At 40.7% G+C, this 6,654-nt stretch overlaps 1 pseudogene; it reads right to left on the minus strand.

Annotated features, from left to right (window-relative positions):
- Nucleotides 1–4,087: 4,087 nt before the first annotated feature.
- On the minus strand, nt 4,088–5,994 carry LOC102477853 (importin subunit alpha-1 pseudogene; annotated as a pseudogene).
- Between the last annotated feature and the right edge of the window lie 660 nt (nt 5,995–6,654).

Consider the following 6,654-nt stretch of genomic DNA (forward strand, 5'->3'; position numbering starts at 1 on the left):
ATATTTCCAGAGTTGTTCCTGTCATTAAGTTCACCATTTTCTTGATTGTCTTACTTCTGTCTTTCTGACTTTAGTTTTCCTAGTATAGCACTCCTTTCAGAACTTCTTGAAGAGCTAGTCAGGAGCTGTAAATTCTTTCATTTTATTTATTTGAGAATGTTTTTATCTTTTTTTTTCCCATATGAAGGATAATCTTGCTGGGTATAGTAATCTTTGTTGAAATTGTTTTCCATTTAACACTTTGACTACATTTCCCCATTCTTTCCTTGCCTGGTTTGTTTATGAGGAGAGGTATAATGGTAACCTGATTGGATAACCTTTGTAAGTAACTTGGTACTTCTCTCTTGCCAATTTTAGTATCTTGTCTCTGCCTGTGATTTTGGCTAGTACAGCCATGATGTGCCTTGGAGATAAGCTTCTTGGGTCGATAGTTTATTTCTTTAGAAAAAGAGAAATCAAGCACCCTTAACAGGGTCTCACACCAGGATCCCAGCCTTCCCAGATGGCCAAAATCATGGGGTATATGCCAGTGTGTGTAGGTCTACCTGGGAACCAAATTTATGATCATCCATATAGATCTAGTATCACTTGAGCAGTTCATTATCACTGTACCACTGAGTCAGTTCAGCAATTATTGTTTTTATTTATGGTCACCATCATAGCTATTTTATTGTCCAAGTTCCTTATTCTGTCTCCTTATGATGGAAGAGAACACATTAGAATTTGAATTCAGGATGGAGTCAACATGAAATTTTCACATGATCCTAACTCAAGCAGGGAAGAAAAATTAGCAAATGGAGCTATTTAAATGTGTGTGCAGCTCTAAAAAGAAAAGAGTATATTTTGTCTTTAAAATAAAATTTAATTTTCTTCTTCATACGTCAAAGTAGAATTGAGAGATTTTAAAATAGCAATTTGTAATTGCCTTTAACTATTATTTATTAAAAGTGATTATGTTTCATGTTGATATCTAAAATGGAAATGTATAAAGTCAGACTAAAAGAGGTATAGTACTTTAGCTATTTTCCTATTGTTATGCAAGCAGATGTCAGAGAAAATGGGGGATGTTATTAAGTTGGAAGCGGCCCAAAGTTTAAATGAACAGAACAAAGACCTTGTGAATAATGAAGGTTTTGAACTTTAATTTAGCATTAAATTACTGTGATGAAATATCCAAAATAAAGAGGCTTTTGGAATCCTATTGTTTCTAAATTCAGAGAAAAGTAGAATGAATATGCATAAAACTGATAAGAGCCACAGGAAGCTTTCTAATTCCAAATTGCTAATTGTTTTCAAAATAATATTTCTGGAAAATGTTTTTAATTTAATGGTATTGATGCTGGTCATGCTGGTGTTTCAGGAATATCTCATATTTTGGAAATATCTCATATTTTGGAATTAACCTATGATACAATTTGCTTCAGACCCAGATGTTTTGCTAAAGAGAAACTTTTCCCTTTTCTTGACTTCTCTCTTCTGAATCCTCATGGACTTTCTTTAGGAAGCCTGATTGTAGTTTTTGATAACCTTAAGTAACCTTTTAACTCTGTGACATATGGCTTTGGATAGTTTCATACCCATGTATTTGAAAACATAAATGGTTTCTCCAAGTTCCCAAATTCCTAATTTACAAATGTCTTTTTTATTGAGTGATAATTCATTCATGTTCAGGATCCTCAGACATTAGGATGCATGCCTCTTGGGATTATCTCTGGTGAAATGGGAGTCCTAATTACAAGATGATTTATTTTATTTTTAAGAGAGATTTTTGCTATAGGGTGCATGTACTTGCTGGAGAGACACAGAGAGAGAAAGTGCAAAATTACCCCCGGGGGGTAGCCATGCCACAATTCCTTCTCCTCCATTCTTCTCTTAGGATATTGGTAATGTACATGTCTGGTGTGTTTCGAGCCTCTGGGTCCAGGACTCAAACCCTGGTCGGCTATAGGGAAGTCCAGTGCCTTAATCATTTCACCACCTACTGGCTGCTCAAGATAATGGCTATTTTTAATGTGCAGCATCGAGTGTGACCAGTATGTGTCACCAAGTGTGACACACTACAGACCAGTGTGTCTGTAGCCAGTCTGATTGGTGAAAAACAGTATCCTTTGGCTGTGACATGGATACTCTTCACTTAGGAGTGAGATCGCCTATCTTACCGTATGTTCAGAAGCCATGAGTGTCCAGTTTTATATCAATTGTCCAGGTTGGATAGAGAAAGAAAGAGACAAGGTGTGTTTTCTCTTTTTTGTTTTTCTTTGCAAGTGCCCTGTGACTTTCCCCAGAGGTATACAGATATTGTTAAGAAGGAATAAAGGGAGGAAAACAAACTCAGTTGTCTGTGATTTCCTGCACCAGGCTTAGTGGGTTTTCTCAACACTGAATGGCATACTGACTAGTTTCCTGTTGATAGTGGAGCCCGCAGGCCTACACATCATCTTCTCTTGGCCTTAACCCTACCGAGGAAGCTGGAGCTTCCTGCTTGGGCTTGGTCTTAAAAAAAGGTGGAATATTGACTTATCCACTGAGAGAGCAGAATGGAAGGGCATTTTATTTTGGTTGCTTTGACCCAGAGGGCAGTATCCAGGGGCAAAAATTTTTAAGAGCTGAGGTCTGTGAGTGCTTAGTTCTTACCCAAGCATGTGACCAGTGAACGCTGCTTCTGTCCCTTGCCCAGTAGCCTTGAAGTAGTTCACTGAGGAGTGAAGAAATCTTGGAAGTGAGTCCAGCGGCCATCCTCTGAGAGACTGACATGCTGGGAGCACAGGAAAACTCTGCTCAAGTTCAAGGGTGGTGGGGACATGGATATAATAATTTCATCTGGTTTCTGGGTGATCAACATCCAACCTGTGTGTGCAGGACTCCACAGAAGACCAAATAGTCCCATGGCTGACACATTTTTTGCTTAACACAATCTTTTTAGTGAAGCAATCCCAAGTTTTCATCATTATAAGAGAGCCCCATTTCTTTTTTTAAAAAGAAAATTGTGCACAAGCCTTTGAACTATCAGGTGTGTGAATTGAGACTTGGAGGAGTTCTTTCCCTGCTCCCTGTACCATCAGGACATCCACCCTTGTGACAGGTCTTGCTGTACTGTAAGCCATTTGCAGGTGGGAGGTTGTGCAGCAGAGTGTGGCTCATCCCCTTTCCCTTTGAATTCTCAGCTGTATTACCTGGGATTTAGAAAACTGCCTTTCCTGGCTATGTGCGCCATTGGGACATCCACCCCAGCTATGGCCCTGGTTGCACTGAGCAGCAGGGAAGCTGAGCTGAGAACGGCAGGGGTCTGACTCCTCCTGTCTTCCTCAATTGAAGCACAGCAGCTCAGCCTCAGGTGCACCTGTTCTCTAGAGACTGGGAGGATTTTCAATTATCCAAGCCCAGAGACAACAGTGTAGGTTGCTGGATGAGCATCAGGGAGGTAGAGCAGCAGAGAGATCACCGATCATTTCCTCCTGCTCATCTTTTTTTTTTAACAGTTAAATTATTATATTGATTAATTTGATTGAATTCAGTAAATCGTTTCTCTAGCTCTGGTTATACTGTCAATAAAAGATGAAAAAAATGGAAGCAAACATAAGACAGGAAATAAAAGAGTAGCAAAAGGACAGGGTAGGTCCATACATATCAATAATAACATTCTCAGGATTAAATTTCCCAACTAAAAGGCTAAAAATTCAAATTCAAGTATTTTATACACAAGCCAGTTTAAGTACAAATTCACCAATTATTTGATAGAGGCTTGTCTCCATGGGTTTCATACTGCATTTATTGTAATAACCATTTATTGTAATAACCATTACTCATTTTATAAAATTATATAATAGACAAAGTCTAAAACATTATAAGTAATTGAGCCATTCTTTAGAATGGATTTAAAAAAGGCTAAAGTCAAGAACTTTGAAGAGCCAATAAATCATCAGGTCACCGATTTTAACATGTCTTCTCTTTTAAATATCTCTTTCCAATTTTGTTTTATTTATTTATTTATTTTTTAAAGAAAAGGGTGGAATTTAATTTTATTTACAGGACCTTGCAAGGTATGAAATTCCACATAGAAATAAGAAACCTGTTTGGAGGACAAGCTTCACACAGTATGTACAGTTTGGAACTGTTCAAGCATAGTTTCATTGTAAAAAGTGCTACAGTAACAACCACATCTAAAAAGAGTTCTTGGTAGAGAAACAGTAAGACAAACTGATACCAAACACAGCACACGACAAACCCCTCTGTGTCTCAGCTGTACAGTCCAGAAGTTAAAGGCCCCAGGAATCCCATCCTGCACTTGGAAGGTGTAGCCATCAGAGGTAGTTTCGGGCACAACATTCTGATCTTCCTCTTCCTCTACAGAGAAATACTTCTCAATCAAGTTTAATGAAGACTTGTACACAGACTCGTTTTCATGGTTTTGTAGGGCTTCAATTTTATCCAGGCCTCCACATTCTTTGATCGTTATACTAAGTTTCTCAGTTTCTCCTAGCTTCTCAGCAGCCTGAAAAATATTTGAAATGGCATCCAAAATAACCAGAATAATTTTGGTATCTTTTGCAGTTAAGAGGTTCATCAGCGGTTCTATGATGCCACAGTGGATGAGGTATACAATCTACTCTACTGTTCCGCCGCTTGTGTAGTTGGTCACAGCCCACACAGCCTCCTTCTGCGTCTTAAAGTCAGCCTTAGAGAGCACACCGACGAGGAACGGGACTAGCCCGTGATTCACAACCTGCTGGATCTGGTCCTGCCGACCGGCGGTGATGTTGGACATGGTACACGTAGCTTCCTTCTGAATATTTGTTTTGGAGTTGGTTAGAAGGCTGGGGAAGACAGCGAGTGCTCCAGCATCTATCACAACCTGGTCTGTTCATCTGTTCCAGTGACAATATTACCTATGGCTCTTAGGGCAGGGGTCACAATGGGCAATTCGGTAGCTCCTAGAAGCTTCACAAGTTGGGGAACAACTCCTGTTTTCACAATCATTTCAATCCATTCATTTGGACCATCAGTAAGGTAGGAAATGGGCCAGCAGGTATCTGCTAATACTTCGGGGTCATCGTGATGCAGAAGACGAACTAAAGTAGGAAGAATCTGCTCAACAGCATCTAGCGGGGGTGTTGGATTCTTGCTGTGGCAGAGGTTTAAAAGTGTCCAGGTAAGATTACGTAAGTGACCACATGCGAACGATGACATATCAGGAACTGCAAGGAGAGCCAACAGCGGGTCAGCTGCTCCATACTTGATAACCAGGTCCCGGAAAACTGAACCATCCCCTGCAATGTTTCCTAGAGCCCACACAGCTTGCTCACTGATGTGTGTGTGGGGAGACGCCAACAGAGAAATGAACCCTGGAATAGCACCTCCGTCCAGCACAGCCTTGGTCTGTTCTGATGTCCCAGAAGTAATGTTAGTGAGTGCCCGTGCAGATTCAAACTGGATGGGACTACAATCATTTCTGCCCAAGAAGGACACAAATTTTGGAATCAACCCAGCCCAGATAATGTTGTCTATGGGGGGCTGGTTTTCCCTAGAAAGCAGCTTCCTAGCAGCTTGAGTAGCCTGGAGCTGGCTTTCCAAATTGTTGCCATTAATGCCTTTGACAATGTCATCAACAGACCAATTTACAGTGCCCAGGTTGTTGCGGTTTTCCTGCAGTGGAGAAGTAGCATCATCGGGAAATGAGCTTACATTTCTCCTTTTCAGCATCTGGTCATCCTTGTTAGCTTTCCTCAGCTGCCACATTCCCTTCTATTCTTCGCCGCCTCATTTCTGTACTGTCTTTTCCCTTCTTCTTGACTCTGTTAAGACGGGCAGCTGGTGAATTTGCATTCTCATTGGTGGACATGGTTATGAGACGAAGGGTGAGAGCGTTCGGCCGAGCTGCTGACCGGGTTGGTACCTGCACAGACGACTCAGGCTCACACAAGAAGCGATGCGGGGCTCACAGGCTGGGGATCCGCTGCCCTAGAAACGTCCACCATGGCTCAGCCTTAAGACCGTGTGCCTTATTTATTTATTTTTTGTGGACTAATTTTTTATGCATAGTACAGTGCTATGGTTTTATAAGAATTCACAGTGAGTGAGTAAAGTTTTTTTTTTTCTCTCTTTCTAGTGAGCTGTTGCTATATAGAATTTAACCTATCTGTAATTGAACTAATGGTTGGTTCCACAGATGTTTTCAGAGTTTAAACTTTATTTCCCATAATCCTTTACATGGGAATGACAAATTCTTCTTTCATTGGCTATGTTATGACTATTTTTGGACTTCCATCTCCAGACCCCTGGCCTAAGGGACACTGAGGCAGGGCTCTCTGCCTCCACTCTAACCCCAGCATCCCAAAGCCCAGAGACCTCTATTTCTGTCAGCCAGGCACCTGAATAGAATACTCCTCCTCAGACCACATTGCTAAACACAACATAAGACTTTGGCAGTCTTCAGTCCACAGCAAAAGGGAAGCACACTTGCTCCTAGTTAAAGAAACATTCTCCTAAAAGGTATTCCAAAGTAAATACATTTCCCAGTGGCTTGAAGTAGAAGAAGAGCCTCTAGTCTGAATAAACCAGGAAATATGTTTCCATCAAAAGAACACAGTGACTTCCTTCCATTTCTTGAAAAAACAGAGGATATCACCAAAATGTCAGAGAAAGAATTTAGAACAT

The sequence above is a fragment of the Tupaia chinensis genome, unplaced genomic scaffold, assembly GCF_000334495.1.
Source record: "Tupaia chinensis unplaced genomic scaffold, TupChi_1.0 Scaffold000197_1, whole genome shotgun sequence".
In the NCBI taxonomy this organism is placed as follows: domain Eukaryota; kingdom Metazoa; phylum Chordata; class Mammalia; order Scandentia; family Tupaiidae; genus Tupaia; species Tupaia belangeri.